Source organism: Copadichromis virginalis, linkage group LG15, assembly GCF_057382275.1.
Source record: "Copadichromis virginalis isolate Kocher_CV1m ecotype Utaka linkage group LG15, C_Virginalis_male_GT1.1, whole genome shotgun sequence".
NCBI lineage: Eukaryota > Metazoa > Chordata > Actinopteri > Cichliformes > Cichlidae > Copadichromis > Copadichromis virginalis.
Window position 1 is genome coordinate 24,766,423 of NC_140632.1, and position 17,258 is coordinate 24,783,680.

Consider the following 17,258-nt stretch of genomic DNA (forward strand, 5'->3'; position numbering starts at 1 on the left):
GGAGGCTGTGGTGTTACAGCACCGATATGTCACATCTCACAACACGAGCAGGGCTGCGGCCTGCACAATGCACACTCAGCACACTGCTCCTGAGCCTGGGAGGAATCATCAATGGACATGCTTTGCATAAGAAAAAAAAAGGCAGAGTGGGCGGTGGGCTCGGTCTTTGTGATATTATTGCTTGAGCGGTGATGGAAGATAATGTGGCATCTTCAGGAAAGTCAGGATGCAGAGAGGGAACGAGCCCAGGCTTTGCTCTGGTTTGATCTGTGTTGCATGATTATATAAGAGTACTCAGCTTTTATTGTGCGTTTCCTGAGCTCGTTGTTGTTGGCCTAGAGCTGCTTTGAAATCACTGTTGTGGAAATGATTATGACCCCAAATGCAGAAAACTGTGTGAATTACTCATATTTTATTCGATTTGTGATGCCCCACATTGCATATTTGTTCATGTATGAAGTTTTCAACGCCTCAGGTCCTTTTATAATAGAGCTCTGAGGTTATAGTATGCCTTTAGTTTGGGTGGAGGCCTCTTCAGCAGGAACCTCCTGATTTTTGAAGGGACTTTGACTTTTCTTTTATGGCCAGATTGCTGTATAATTTCATTATGTCACAACAGGAAATGACACTTGTTGTAAAGTGAGTTGCTCTTCCCTTCAGGAAAATGCAGGAAGGTCATGGATCAAGGTCCTCTTGACCACCTCCTGCTTTTAAACATGTCCAGTGGAAGACTAGCTTCTTTTTTAGATGTGTAACCAATATCAACAGCTGGATGGCACAAAATGTTCTTCAATTAACAACCTCAAAATCAGAAGTTATATACAAGTGTTCTGAAACTGTCCCAGGCCCCTTAGCATCCACAAATCTAGGAAACATTTTGATGGGTGGGTAAGTAGGTAGACGGGTACATATGTAGATAGGTAGGCTGATAGATGGATAGATACGTTGGTATGTAGGTAGATTGGTAGGTTGTAGATGGGGTACATAAGTAGATAGATGGATAGGCTGGAATTTATAGATAGATGTATATGTAGATAGCTGGGTAGGTAGACGATAGGTTAGCAGGTATGTGGGTGTAGATGGATAGCTTGGCAGGTAGGCAGATAGATGGTTCAGTTGGTTGGAGGATGGATGGATCATTAAGTTAGTAGGTAGGTAAATTGTTTAATGATTGGTAGATGGATACTGTTTTGTCCCCATGGGGAAGTCTGACTTGGACTCCAAAGCTACAACCCTGAGCACATATGGACACACAGCACCAACAGACAGATTTAAATACTAAACAAACAAGAAGGAGACATCACTCAGTCTGGAATTGCTTTGCAGTGCAACCTGTGGTTGTATCAATATATTCTTGGCCAGAAGAAAGGCATTGTTCAACCTGATAGAAAGATCAGTTTGCACTGCTGAGTCTGAATTGTCTGCCTGATGGCAGAAACTCATATTGAGACTACAGAACATGGATCACGCAGTATTCTCTCTTTTTGTGGGTTGAAGACCATTGAAGATGACGATCTTTCTGCAGTTTGAATATGCATGTTAACTATATTCTCAGTGACAAAGGACATTTCTTAAACTGTGACCTGATTACGCATTCTAAAGCAGCCCAATACAACTTAAAGAGATTTTGTTTTTTGTTCAGACGCAGTCTGCCATAACCATTGAGCCAAACATCAGAAAAGCTGTATAGTTCTGCTTCTTCTTTTTTCTAATTGTTCACAGCTTGTCTGTCCCTGTTCAGCTTTCCGTTTGAATTTCTGCTTTTGCTTGTCTGTCAAAGTGCTTTGTTATCTGTGTTCTTCCTAAGGTGCTGTGTAAATAAAGTTATGCCTGGTTATTGGATTAGTTGGATGACATGTTGCTCCCTTCAGCCCTTGCTCTTAAGTAGAAAGAGTCTGTCTGGATAAAGTTGATTTCTGGCTGCAGAGCTTCCATCCTCTGTGCTATGGCTCTTGGTCAAGTGTCTTATTCGCGATAAGCTGTTTATGTGCATCTTTATCCACTTTAAGTTCTCTCGTAGACACGAGGAGGCCGAGGATTCAGGACATGATACGGCTTCGGCGGCAGACTGGGTTTAAATGTTCATGCTGGATGTAATTTCTGTCAGTAAACACCTCTCGTGCTGTGTTGTGTTTTCCTTGCATTGTCACCCTGTGGAGGAAGCAGTTGGAGAGGTGGGAGGATAGGAAGGAATGAAGTTGTCCTTTGCCCAGTCCAGGAATCCCTGGAATATCCTGAAATGTTTAGAACGTGCAGAATCTGAGGATGTATTAGCCTCGAGTGTAATGAAGTAAGAACACAGGCTGACGCGTCACCATTTGGGCGCTTTGAACTTTTTAACAGCTGTTGGTAAACGGTGCACATATGTTGAAAAGTTGTGCAGATTTACCACCAATCAGACCTTTAAGATAACCTAAGTGTTACGGGAAGCTATTATGTAAAGTTCCATTTATTTTTCCTATAGAAATTTGAGGTACTTCCTTCCTTAAATGTTGTAGGGAACGGAGGGAATTTCTACACTCTGAGCTTATATAAAAGTCTTACCTCACCTCGTCTTACTTCAGATTGTGTTTGGTCAAACTCCAGCATGGCTGTAATTTCTGTTCGGTTTTTGTTTCGGTTGCTTTCTTTTCTTTTTCTGCTCTGTTCTTTTTGCCTCGTCATCACCTCAGCTCTGTGTATTTTACAAATCCGACAGCTTATTTCATGCTTAGAAGTTTGAGGCACAGTCAGAACTCATGTTTGGACAGTTGCTTCACTATAATAACTATAACCTTACTCGTCTAAGGATGCTGACTAGAGATGTACCTGCCACTTACCTAAGTAAGAAAAGCCTCAGGAATCAGTCAAAATGAGCACGATAACAGGCGAGGTTAAACTATGACCATGCTGGTACGCTGCCTGTATCTCAGTGCTGTGTGAACCCGCTGATCACAGCACCCAATAATCGAAACATGCTTTTAAAATTGCTGAAATTTGTGGCAATGTGAGCAAAGCAACGCACCTGCAATTCAGTGTGACAGTGCTTGACATCACCGCATTCGAGGTGAATTGGAGGTGAGAGCGCTGATGCCATCACCTCAAAGTGATGGGTTGCTTTTATAATGCAACAAAGCTGATTGTTAGTTTCCCACAATTAGACTTTCTTTGGCTGGAAAAGCATATTTACTTTGACATTTTTATTTTTTTATTCCTGTGGTCTCATTTTTAAAGCACAGCTGGTCAACACTGGCTCGCCCGGTCGGTTCCATCTCGTTTCCCACCAGACGGGGTGGTCAGGTCGCTGTTGTGGCGATTTGCGATGTCATTTAGTCTCAAGCCTCTCTTGTCATAGTTGGTCTGACAGTATTGAACTTCACCTGTGCTCCACGTGCTGTTCACTTTATTTCATTAATGCTTCAGTTTCTTTATTGCACTGCCAGATCCAGCAAAGGGAGGATTCCAGTTAAAGAGTTGGAGGAATTGAGAATAAAGCAGTTTGTAGTTCATAGTGTTTCTGACAGGCGAGGTCGTTCAAAGTTAGCTGTTTGTCAGAAAACTGTGCATTTTTTTACTTATTCCTTTCAGAGAGATTAGGTGCTAAAAATATGATCGAACTCTGTGGAAGACCCTGTGTCTACTGTCTCTACTGTGTCTGCTGTTTATACTGTGCGGCGGGCACATATCCTGACTCCGGACCTGCTCACTGATTGGCTCAGATAACACTCCAAAAGCCACGTTACATACAAACAGGACTTCCCGAACCATGACAAACCTCTTCAGCCTGCAGCAGCAGCTGATGATGATGGAGCAGCAGAGTTCATGCATATCTTGTTTCTGATGGAGATATATTAATGGTGGTGGTAGCGGCAGTGGTGGGACTCCACTACCTTCCATCAGCCTTTGTAATAAAGGGAATATGAGCTGAATTAGTCACGCCACACCGAGCAGACCACATCGCTTGTTGATGATGATGAAGAGTGTCGGCTTACACGCCGTCTGCCTTGCCCCAGGGTTGGGTTGTTTTTTGTTTGTTTTTTTGTTGTTTTTTTTTTTTTTGAGTCTCTGTGGGACCTAAAACGTGCTGTTATGTGACTGTTATGTGTTTTGATGAATCACACAAGCGAAGCAGGAGTTGTAAACAGAAGCCTCGTGGACTTGTAAACAGAAGCCTCGTGGACTTGTTTTCCTCGGAGCTAACAACAACCCCGTTTCTGGATCTTTTAAGATAAGAACCCTAAAGCTGAGAGCTAAAGTAGATAAGATGAATTCAGTAATGCAAAATAAACAGAACAAATGGCTCCCAATTCTTGTACCGACTCTAGCAAAGCAGACAAAATGAGAAAAGATCTTCTTTCTTTTTTTTCTTTTTCAAACATAACAGCTGGCTATCAGATGTCAGCATCTGTCTCTTGATATACCCATGAACCTTTGCTTTTTAGGTTGTTTCCTGCAGTTGGGTCAGATTTCCTTCCGACTCCAAAAACTTCAAAAGCTTCAACATTTGCCTGCTCTTCTTTGTGTAATTTTAAAAGGAAATTCTGGTTTAGTTCAAAATATAGGGCTGTGCGATATGACCAAAATCTCATATCCCGATATAAGAATTCTATTGTCCGATAACGATATAAATCACAAAAATGTAACATTTTCTGTAAATTCTGTGAATCTTGGGCAGCTTGACTTGCGGGAAGTGTTTCCAGCTGCGCGTCATGTACCTGGAGTTGAGTTTTTAACTGATGCATGAAACTACACATTTTTAGACATAAGTTGTAAAGGCCGCCGTTTTCTTTGCCAGTATTTATTACACGGCGTGCTGCGGGGAAAAGCCTGTTCTAACGTTTGAGTCTAAGGTTTATTTTTTTAGCACCTGGCGGCTCTTTTTTTACTTCTCATCCGTAAATAATCTGCTCTTTCACGTGATTCAGTTTATTTTGAAAAGTCTCAACAGCATCTTGAGCTTTATTGTGAAAGGTTTATGTGGAACATAAACAAGCGGAGAACTTAAAAAATAATGATTATATTTCATGCATGAACAAATAAAATGACTCTATTGCCGTTTCCTACATATGCCAGGTCTCTAATTTGACCAAAAAAATGGGTTTTAAGTGTTGTTTGTATTTTCTTGGTCATTACATACAGTAAATACAACATTATCAATTGCATGTTAGCTCCAGTAGTGGACTGGCTCCTTTTTGACCTGATCTTCTTTATTCCCGTTGGTTCTGATCTGTTGGAGGTGCAGAAGGTCCCTCCTGACTCATATCTGTGGTGCTGATGATGACACCCAATCAAAGTGGGTGCACCATGTGTTATGTAGGGGGCTCTTTGAACTCACATGGAATCAGAAAGCAAGATATGTAAATTCTGAAAACACAAAAAAGGTAATCACATGCTCATTTTTTATTTTTGTTTTTTCGAGTAATGAAATGTAGTGAGGTGCGTTTAAGAACCAGAGCTGTGGCTAATTTCTAAACCAGTTTAATCACAAGTTAATATATATGTTAGTCAGCTTTATCTGACTCACCTTTGAGCAAACTCTTGGCAACAGTGGGAAGGACAAACTCTGTTTTAAACATTTCACAATAAAAGCCTCACAAATAAATGATGTTTTTTTTTTTGTTTGTTTGTTTGTTTGTTTTTTAAACTAAAAAAAAATGTGTACAGGAGATTTTGAATCGATATAAACCAGTAAATTTAACAGAGTATTAAAATACCAAATAGGGTGAGAAGTAAAAATAAAAGGCAGGTTGTGATAAATAAAGAATGGTGACAAGAGTTCATGTTTACTTGTTGAAACATGAACAAACAAGGTGACAGAGATGTAAAACTCAAATTAAAGCGTTAAATATCATTAAAACTGCCTTTATTAGCTCATTTGCAGTGAATACTGCTCAATGATTGGCGATTTTCTGCAGGATTAAAGCTAAAAACAATTTATTCTGTTTCCTCGCAGAGTGTCGGAGGATGGTGCCGACGCTCCATGTTGTACTTTTATGTCAGGACAAACTATTTTTAATTTTTAGTTTATTTTAGACATGTTTATTTTTAGCGGCTGCCGTCGGCTTTAATCGCCTGTACTCTCAGTCGCTCTCTTCCTTCCTCTCTCTCTGTGGCTCAGCTGTGACTGAAACGCTGTGTCATGTGTCAACATGCAAATGCACCCGGGCCATCAGCACGCCATTATGGTAGTGGGGGCTGTAACCACAGCAACAGCGAGGGCAGCCATTTGTCTGCTGATGGTGACCTTTGAATACGAAGGCCTTTCTGGTAACGGAGGCCTTTTCTCCGCTCTGACAGGCAGCTCTGATGTTTGAATTCTGGGTATTTTTCCAGGGAGGCTGGCTGCTTTGACATGTTACTGTGTTTTAAGCACACAGCTGGTGTTGTCGGATATTATTAAGCTTTAAAGAAATCTGTTGAAAGCGATGGATTGTAAAAAGCTGAGCATGTTTTTCTTCTTGCCGTCAGTACTCAAGAGTATTGCTGTTGACTTGAGCACGGAGAGCAGAGGTGTATGTGTGCACTGTTTCTTCCTCTGATGTGGCGTTTCCTTGCTCTGGTTTTTCACACTGCTCATGAGGTTTGTGTGGCTCCACTCCAGGAGGACTTTGACCTGAATTAATCCGCCTCTCTTTAGCACTTAAATATCTAAATGACTCAGGAATACTGGCGCTCGCTGTTGCCAGGGTTTCACAGCGCTGGACCTTGTACTTCTAACTGCTGCTTTTGGGTCTGTTTTCGGATGTAATGTAAACTTTAAAGCTGCATCTGAGTGAATGTGAAGCTTTTTTTCGTTTGTTTTTTTTTTTTTTTTTGTCTTCCTCTTTTGACTGCTCCCTTTAGGGGTTACCACAGTGGACCATCTGCTTCTGTTTCACGCTGTTTAACCCTTTGCATGTCCTACTTCACCACATCCACGAATCTCCTCTGAGGTCTTTTGGTTAGTGTCACAGAATTTAAAGATGAGGCCTCGTTTGCCTCTTATTGAATCCTGTGGACAGATTTAAATAAGAAACCATAGAAATAAATTTATAACAAGGACAAAAACAGAAAAATAAAAAACATTGGTGCAGCTGTTTTTTATTTTGTTAGCCAAGATTAGCTTGAAGGGAGTCTGTTTTACCTGGTGTTACCTGTGGAGGTCAAACAGAAGTATGGCCAGTGTTGGGGCCAAACTGGGGCAGTAATGGGAGGGCGTTACATTTATGTAAGGACCTGCATTTGGGTTTTGTTTTTTTTTTGTTTTTTGTTGGGTTTTTTTTAGCTAATGCTAGCTTGCCCATTGACACAGAGAAACTGCGCAATCTCCTATGTCAGAAAATAATGACGTGGTTTAGGTCGGCTCGTTAAACCAATCTCCTGGAGTTTTACGAGAACCGATTGGTTTCAAATAAGGTTTATGGTCGAATTTTAGCCAACATTTCTGAGTAAATGCAAATTTGTTGAGTGTTTCTTATTGTTAAAGTTGGTTGATGTCATCTTTTTATTTTATTATATATATATATATATATATATATATATATATATATATATATATATTAAAAAAAAAAATTTTTGGGCCTTTTTGTGGCTTTATTTTTGACAGGGACAGTGAAGCCTGACAGGAAAGTGGAGGAAAGAAAGAGGGGAAGACAAGTGGCAAAGGACTTGAACCCGGGCCGGCTGCTCTCAGCCGTGTGGGATATGGTCGCCTGCTCATTCCAGTGAGCTAACCCGACGTCCAGCTTGATGTTATCTTATCTATAGCATGGACAAATTGACCTTCGTGAGTGAATTAGGTTGCTGATTTATCTGGGGCAGATCCTGGTTTCAGGAGAAAGCAAGAGCTCTGCTAGTCTTTCATAGTCTAACATGGAGAAATTGTTAGCCACAATAAACTGAATTTAATTAAAAACCTGGGCCCGTATCCCTAAAGAATCTTTGTGCAAAAAGTGGCTCCTAGCGGCCAAATTCTAAGAAAATTCTCAGAGTCATGACGTTTTCTTAGAATTTCCCCTAAAAGTGACACGACAATCCCAGTTAATATAAAAGCTATTCCTCAAGATTCCTAGCGCTTAAAAGGGCTCCTAAGGCGAGATCTGCTAAGAGCAGGGAAGAGGACTTTTAGTGGCTTAGGAGTTCCCCTAAGCAGCTGCACAAAATGGCCAACAGAAGAGGCAGGAGAGATGTCCTGCAAACACTGGATGACAGGGAATTATTGAGATGCTACAGATTGGATCGTGCAGGAATCATGTTTGTGGTGGATCTCCTTAGAGATGCAATTACTTCACCAACTCGACGCCACAACGCTATTACACCGGAGACGAAAGTAATCACAACCCCGAGGTATTTGGCAACCGGGAAAATGCAACAATGCAGCAGTGATGACTTGGGTCTTCAATCACAGACATTGCTAAAAGCTGAGCCGTGTTACCCTCGTTAAGACCACACTGGACTTGTAACGTTGTGATTTCTACTTCATTAAGGACAGCCTCTTGAGATAGGCCATCTTGTTTTCAACGGGGTCCATATGGGAGTGAAAGTACAAAATATGCCAGCTAGGATATTAATATGAGCAAATAAGACACGAATCATTATTTGAACAGGGTGTAATGAGTTTAAGTTTTCACATATTTTAGATTCTAATTGCTATAACCCCTACAGCTTACTATTCATTTTCCAGATATTTTCTTGAATGTGAAATATTATTTACAATTACAGTCAGCATAAGATTAGAGTATATAATATGTTTATTGATTTGAGGGTACATCCTTTGCTCATTATCACCAAAAGCTCATTTCCATCAAACTTGTAGGATCAACCAATCACGGCTTTTGAAATGATGACTCATACCTAGCAACGGGGTCAACCACACCTCCTCACTAAGATAGGATTTTCCATCCATTCCTTGCTCAGAGTTCACTGAAAATGTTCTGGAATCACTTCTAAGCTAAAACTCCTGGCAAGGAATTTTTAGGTTAAGTTAGGAGCTCTCTGAGAGGATTCTCAGAATCTTTAGGGATACGGGCCCTGGAGTTTAGGTTTAGGCACGCATCAGTGTACGTGATGTTGACTTTATGGGGTTTTTTGTTTGTTTTTTACATGATGTCAATTCTGAATATAACAATGACTCACAGTAAGCTAATAGCACACACAAGCTCCTGTGGCATGTTGAGATGACAGTAGCACACAAACCTGTAATTTTTTTATTCATATTTTACATTTTGTAAACCCATATTTAATACAAGTTGTTAATTTTTGGGTTGTTAACATAGAGAGTGAAGTACTGTTGGAAAATACTACAGCTGGCTGTTGTTGGACTCACTGTGGCTGATTGGAAAATTTCGTCATTGTGGTTTGAAGGCCACTAAACATTTATTTCTGAGAGATCAGATTAATTTTGTGTTGACCAGCTGATCAATTATTCCACCAATAGTTCCAGTTGTAGCTGGGCACAAGTGGCAGACTCAAAGTTCGGGGCCAGAGTCAAGCGGGGTCCCATGGTTCGGGCCCAGTTTAGTACTGGTAACGGCGTCACAGCCTTTATTCCTCTCTGTTTCCTGCTCGTTATATTTAGCCGATACGGGTGCACAGCCAGCTCTCCAATGGCCCTCCACACTTTGTTGCTATGAGATGTGTTATGTAACTGTACGTTGTCCACACTCAGGAAAAAACAGTTTTCAGGTGGGGTTGTTTTTTCTTAATGTGAACACATATGAGTATGTGTGTTTATGTTCCAGGATGCTCTTGGCTAAATAAGCTGATGCAGCTCTTGTCTTTTGGTCCTCGTTGTCTCAGAGTCTCTGTGGAGCCAGGCACTTCCTGTCCTTTTATTTTTTTTTAAATGTGAATCGTTTGCCTGATATCACCGTCTGTCAGCCCCATTCAATAATCTGCAGTCAGGAAGTGACAGCATGGAGGAAAAGACTGCTGGACAGGTCATAGAAGTGTTTCAGAGTGACAGGAAGCACACTCAAGAGTCACTTAGAGTATTTTATCTGTTGGGACAATTTCTGGAAGTCAAAGAGTGCTCCAGTTGTGGGTTTCATGACTACAGAGACTTCCATGATAAGATACTGCTATTGACATTTTGAGTCGGGCTGCAGTTTCCATGTTTATGTTGTTCTTAATTAGGATTTAAAACAATAAAAAAAGTTTTTAGCAGGTTTGGTGAAGTAAAGGCAACTAAGACTACTAGAACAGCTACCCTGAGGTACCCCTGAGCAAAGTACCATCCCATTGAGCTTAGGATAGATCAAGGGTAGTTAAAACCAGGCCAAATGCAGTGAATCATTTGAGGTAAGTCACTTATCAGTTAGAATCCAGATGGCCTTCTTTTAACATGTGGACTAAACTACCCTGACATCACGTTTTGGATTGTGGACATTTGTGGAAAGTTGATTCTGTTTATCTGGAAATAACATTTTTACTGGAAGAAACATTTAGTCACTTGTCCAGGTGACTTCAGCCTAGTTTGGCCATGGCCATCTTCTTAGAGCCAAAAATGACAATAGAGGGTTGGATTTGATGGATGCTGCTAATCTATTTGGTAACATCCAAAAAGTTGATTTTGTTCATCTGGACGAAGCATTTTCAGTGGGAGAAATGTTTCATCATCCAAGTGACTTCTTCAGTCTCAGCTGATTGCAGGTTTCCACAACCTTATAAAGAGTACACTTGCACAATGACTATGATAGCCCGCTGATCAGTGGTTGCTGATCAGTGGTTGTTGATCAGTGCGGATTGGCTTTAGTATTTTCAGGGCTGTCACTGCTCAGAGCGAGTCGGCTCTTTGACTAATGTACCACCTTTTAGCTTCTTGTGACACTTTTTATTGGGGTTAGACTTCAACTTGAGGAGGATGACTCCTGTCAATCTTTAATCTGGATTACAAACTGTTCATAAAAGATCAGCACTTCAGAAAGCCCAGACGTCGGCTGAAATTGCAAAGAAGCAGCGTCCGAGCAGGTCATGCAAGGGACAGATATGCTCTTTGAGACCAACTGTAATGTTTCTGAGTTTTAAAAATAGGATAACAGAGTATTCCTGATATTCCTGAACATTTTTGGATGGTTGAATTTGCTAATTTAAGATATTTTTACTGAGGAAGAGGATTTACTTCTTGAACAATAAAGTTCACTGCCTGAGCGTGCTGTACTACAGCAGCAGTCTATTAGGGGTGTGTCTCTAATTTATGTCACAGTGTAGAGGCAGAGCACAGGATCAGATAAAAGTACTGTATGTGAACCAATACAAATACTAGTTTTTATTCACTAAACTGAATAGTTTCTGTGTGTTTGTGTGTGTGTATCACCACCTTTGTGAGGACAAGTTTCAGTTTAATTGTCTGTAGTCAGGACCTTTCTGCAGACTGAGGACCACTTCAAGGGATTGTCTCACACCTTGTTTTAAGGTTTGATTTGAGATTAAGAAGTGCAAAGTTGTGTGTGTGTGTGTGTGTGTGTGTGTGTGTGCGTGGGGTTACCAACTTTGTGAGGACCTGGTTCAGTTTTAATCCACTGCAGTAAGGACTATTTCAAAAGACTGTTTCAGACCGTTTAAATGTTTGATTTGGTTTAAGAAATGTAAACTGCAGAAACACACACACACACAGGTTTGTATGTGTGTGTGTGTGTGTGTGTGTGTGTTGACCTATATTACCACCTTTGTGAGGACTCGGTTCAGTTTTAATTGCCTATAGTGAGAACTTTTGTGTGGTCGGTGAGGACCGCTTCAGAAGAGGTTTTCAGACATTGTTTTAAGGTTTGGCTTGGGATTAAGAAATTGAAAGTACAGAAGTACGTGTGTGTGTGTGTGTGTGTGTGTGTGTGTGTGTCAGGGAAGGTCACGTTACTTTCTGAAAGGACTCACCTGCTGACACGCCCTTTTCAGACCAATGTTTCTTGTGGGTGCGGCTGCAGCCGGTGAACTGCTTCAAAGAATGCTGGGTAACTTTCATGTGTGACTTTTTAAATAAACAAAACTTAACACAAGAAGAAAGTTTAGATCACATCCGGATTGGTTTGATCAGTTAGTGCGAGATAGCTTTGGTGTTTGATTTAGGCAGCAGAAAGTGGAAAGATGGCTGTGCACGAATGATTGTTTGGTTTCCTTTTAACCACTGAATAATAGAAAAATCAGCGAAGGTCTTTCACCTGATTAGCTGATTTAACCTCGGCTACTTCAGGCTCAAAGTTTTGTACATCTTTGAGCCCTCATACCTGTGTTACCCACATTAAATTAAATATTGCCAATACCAAATAAATATTGCAAACAGTCCAAAGACAGAACTGTTTTTTGTTTAGCTTTTTCAATGAGCATCAGTGTCATTAATTATGTTGTGGTCTCAATTGCAAAATTGCACCAATTTAAGTCTCTGATGTACAGGAAGAGGTCATATCACCATCAGGTGTAGGTGACTGATTTGACTACGTTATAGTATATTTTCTGAGACCCTCTGTGGGGGGGACAAAAGGATTGATTGCCCAAAGAGACTAAAAATCAGTTCAATAACCATTTAAAAACTCCTTTAGTGATACTATTACACAGAAGCAATGCACGACAGGTTTTCAAAGTTGCCAGAAGTGGGTCATTTAGATATCCCTGGGAAGGACACTGAAAATCAGAGAGTGTATGTGTGTGTGTGAATGGGAGACAAAAGCACTAAGACATAGATCAACAGTGAATGAGTGTGAAAGTGCTTTGAGCATCTAATTGTTTTTAGACTAACAATGATCTAATCCTTGTTATGTGAAACAGACTATCCTGCATCACATTAATCTATGAGCTAAGTTAAGACTGGTCTAACCCCACAGACCAGTCTAAACTATCTCTGTAAAACTGCTCCCACGCTTTGTTGCTCTTACTAATCAGCAGCCTTAAAAATACATAAGAAGATGTGAGTGAGCTGATAATGTTGCATCACGTCCTCAGAAGCGATGTCGTGCTGCAGTTTTATGGAGGAGGAAATGTGATGCTCGTTAGCAGAAAACCCTCACGGCTGCCCGTAAAGACACCCCGACGAAGGCCGTTATCAGCTGTGCAAAGTTCAGCGGCGCTGTGAGAGGGCGAAACACGGCATCATTTTCTGCACAGTTAGAGAACAGCCCGAGCCCATCAGCTGGTGTTAATCATCTCCCAGAGAGGAAAATGGCAACAGGACGAGCTGAAAAAGTTAGTAATCAGGAGCCCTTACTTCATGTCATGGAGAAAACGGCGTGTAGGAATAACCATAATCTAATGTTCGCTTGAATCGCTTTCACAATTCTGCCAGCCTAAAAATATACACATATTGTCTATTATGGTGGCTTATGCTGATTAACCTTTGTCCATGTCCATATAAGCCGGTGGGTCAGACTTTTACTGGCCCACATAAAACTCAGTTTAATTAATAAAAGTACTGCTACCTATAAGAAAGTATTTATTATGGAGACTTGAGTTTCTGAGTTTATATTAAAAACCTAACTCTATTGGAGTAAATGCTGAGCCATACTGTTTAGCAGTCTCTAGGTGATCGGGGCTTTTATGTTAAAGCCTCTAACAGCCCTGCTTGTTTCATAGTACGGAGCTCTGCTGCTGATGTCTAAAAGCTGTTTGGATTGTTTTTTTATCACGACTCTTTAAACGGTGCAACTGGATAATTAGCAGTAGTTTCCCTTCATTGCTGGTCGATGGGGCAGCAGTCTAAACAGACCTCCCTCTCCTCAGCCTCCACCTCCAGCTCTTCTGTGGTGTAGGTGTTCCCAAACCAGCTGAGAGACATAATCTCTCCAGCATGTCCAGCATCTCCTCCCAGTTGGGGATGGATGAAACGCCTCACAGAGGACATGTCCAGGAGTCGTCCTGTTCAGAGCTGATGCAGATTCATGACTGTACGCTTCCTGTAACTACCCACAGCTCATGGGCGAGGGTGGGGACGTAGATGGGCTGCTAAATCAACAGTTTCACCTTGACTCTCAGCTTTCTCTTTACCACAGTATACAAGGTCAAATGAAGCTAAACAATGGCTGTTCAACTTTATGTGCACACTTCCATAATATTTGCTTCATATGTGGTTCACTGTGCTTTGAAGAATACCTCACAGGGAATGTTATTGGCTCTTCAGTAGGAAAGGTTTTCATTTTGGCTGTTTGTATCCACAGATTTCCAGCATCTTCCCTGGAAGTTTCAAATAAAGAATCTATCATGGTGTAGTTGTATTTCCTCCCCTCTGTTGTTGTCAGTCTGCCCTCGGGGGGTTCTCTGAATTCATCGCAGGCTCTGCGCTCACCACGTGACCTGGCCGAGCGGTCCTGACAGCGAGCTCTCAGTTAGCAACGACGCAGATCCAACAATCAGCTGTTTGTCGGCTCGGCGCAGAGTGGGTCGGCACACATACGACCGCAGGTCGATTCGAACAGTGCTTCCTCTGCTGCCGTGAAGAGCGGCGTCCTCAGAGCCACAGCTGCTGCAGCGCGAGCTCAGCCACTCATTTCTGACCACTCCACCGAATAAAAGACCGACTTTAACGCTACTGTAAGGTGGCTTACGACACACTATGTGCAGATGTTTCAGAGCATGGTTTTTAGATTGATCTTTAAATGTATTCATTGTTCTCTTTATTTGTGAGGGAGGGACTGAGAAAGCATTTTTGATTTTACACTTCAAATCATGTAACGCTAAACCCGACTTCTCCAAAACTGAGATTAAAAATCGAGAAACCAGCCCCAAATAGCCAGCGTACAGCCTCCAGTGCAGCATAAACCTAAAGCATCTCCTTCATGTGTGGGTGTGTGAGCTTGGTTAGCGAGCTTTATTTACCTGCCGGGACACTACTGCACGGCTCGGGTGGAGCTCCTACTACACCTGTGTGACCAATGAATCATTGCTGGGGTGAGGCGAGAGATCTTTCACACAGTAAATGAATTTTCTTAATTTCTAGGAGTCGAGGCCTTTCCTTGCCAGCCAAAAGATATACTCTCTCCAGGGTGTCATGGCAGGGGCCTTGGTCTGGTTGAAGAGGCCACTTTGGGGTGGCACCTTAGGGAGGCATCCCGGTCAGATGCTTAAACCACTTCTTCGGTTGGGTGCTTTCTGAGCCCCTCCTGAGTGAATGGGCTCCTCACGCAATGTTTTATAACATTTTATCCACAGCAAAATGTCTTCTTACCAAAGAAACAACAGAAGTGGTCACAGATGATCACAAGTAAACCTTCCCATCAGTTGGGTTGGGCGATTGGACCAACTACGTCAGTGGGTTTTCTTTAAACTTTATTTTGCTAATGACTTTGCCTCGTGAGAGTTAAAAAAAACGGACACATCCAGGAATGCAGAGCAGAGATCGCCAGCTGTGCTCTAAAGGTGCCCTCACACCCAGTTTGGCCCCTGGCATTGTCGAGTGTTCAGCCTTTGGGGTCTGTAACACAGCGCAGCTCTGATTTGTTGCTAATGTGGCTGCATAAAGCTGAAACGAACCAGAAGCACAAATACCACAAAGGCGCACGTCTCAATAGGGCAAAGAAAACAGTCTGTGGACTAAAAATACCTCCTGCTATGATGTGACTCAGGTCTCACAACGAGACTCGGCTGACAGACCTAATCAAACGCTTTTTGCATCACAGGGGAAACCAAAAAAATCTACTTCAGCTCCACTCAACCACGCTCGTCTGCTTCAAAGCAGCTGCACACTGGAAAGAGAAGTTTTCACAACCTTTATTTACGCCCCAATGATTCAGACACCCCTACTGCCACCAGTGTAGTCCAACATCCTCTCTGGTGCCCACATTGAAACCGGTGGCATGGTGGTAACTCCACCCTTTACTTTGTCCTGCATCAGGATGTTTTTCCAGTCATTTAACCACGAAGAGCTGGTCTGTTGTTTGACATCATATCACGTTCTCCCGCTTTTATTCATTATTCAGATGAGCAAACAACTGGCTGCTCTTTTACCATCGGCATGTTTGAATATGCAAACTCTGAAAGATGTTCAGCTTGTAAGCAAATACTGAACCTCTTTGTTGTGGAAGTTGAAAGGCTGAGAAGCAGGTGTGTCAGCCTCCTCACTGGAGACTGGAATAAAGGGAAACGACGCTTCTTTGATCAAATGAGGTGATTCGGACGTATTTAATAATGTGGGTATAAAGTTTCCGACCTTGGAAACCGTAACCTCAAACTACTAAGTCACTGCACTTCTTCGAAATAGCCGTGGGACGTTTATGTTTGTTATGCTAAAATAATGGTCAGGACGCCATGGTGGTAAAATCCATTTTTCTGAGCGTGTGTTTAAACATTAAAGAGCACCTTTTGTTTTTGGTAAATATAGTATCCACAAATGATAAGTATTTTCCATAGCAGGCATTAATGTAATGTAGTGGTAATCATTCATAATGCTGATGGTGGCTTCTGTTAGTCATGGAGCTGCTAATGGGCTCGTCTGCTGATGTTTAAGGATGTTTTCCTTTTTAATTCATGTTTTTATAATAAATTAAAAAAAATATCTCAGTGTGAACCAAACTGTAGATGTAACAGTGTTTCTATATGTCTGATTATTTTTGTGCTGGCTCTCTTTTCTTTCTTCACCTCTCAGATATATGATCCTGTCTTTGGTGGTATTAATATCAGCTTCACTGGGACTGAGGCTTGTGCTTGTGACAGCATATTTTTTTGTCTGAATAAATTCCTCATCGTGTGATTGAAATTTTTTGCTAGCTTTCCGGGTTTCCTTTAACTTCTAGGTGAAAATAATTGTTGTGACTGTGTACGGGAATTCCTGGGTTAGAAGTGCTAAAGCAGTGTTTGTGTGTAATAATGATCATTCAGTTCAAGATGTTTGCCTGGATTTACGGAAAAACAGACTGTATATAATAGATGGACATTGCCACTGTGCTTGCACACTCACAGACGGTATAAGACATGGATGAAAAGGCTTCAGGTGTGAGAAACTTGTTTTGTTTGATCTGTGAATCTTGATCATACTGTGTTTTTTTTTTTTTTTTTGTTTTTGTTTTTTTTTTTAAACGGGATTATCCGGCGAGTACTCACTGGCTGACTTGTGATTGACAGAACATTAGCCGGTGAGAGTGCCGCGCTCTCTATCCTCCTTTCTGACTGGAATAAGGACTGTCATTTGCAAAATGAGCTTTACATTTTATTAATCAGGGGAGTCACACATGAGCTGACACATTAATAGAGCAGAGGGCCGTGTTCTGATACACTGCTGCAGGCAGTGGAGCTTCCCCGGCTCGTCCTTTCACGCTTTGCTTCTCAGACCTGGGAAATACTTGAATATATGCAACTTATGTGAACAATTATGCACCACACTA

The 17,258-nt window shown here is 41.6% G+C and overlaps 1 protein-coding gene across 3 annotated transcripts in view; it reads left to right on the top strand.

Moving 5' to 3' along the window:
* Nucleotides 1–17,258, top strand: part of LOC146692539 (unconventional myosin-VI) — a 156,626-nt gene that overhangs the window by 1,008 nt on the left and 138,360 nt on the right. The window lies entirely within an intron of this gene.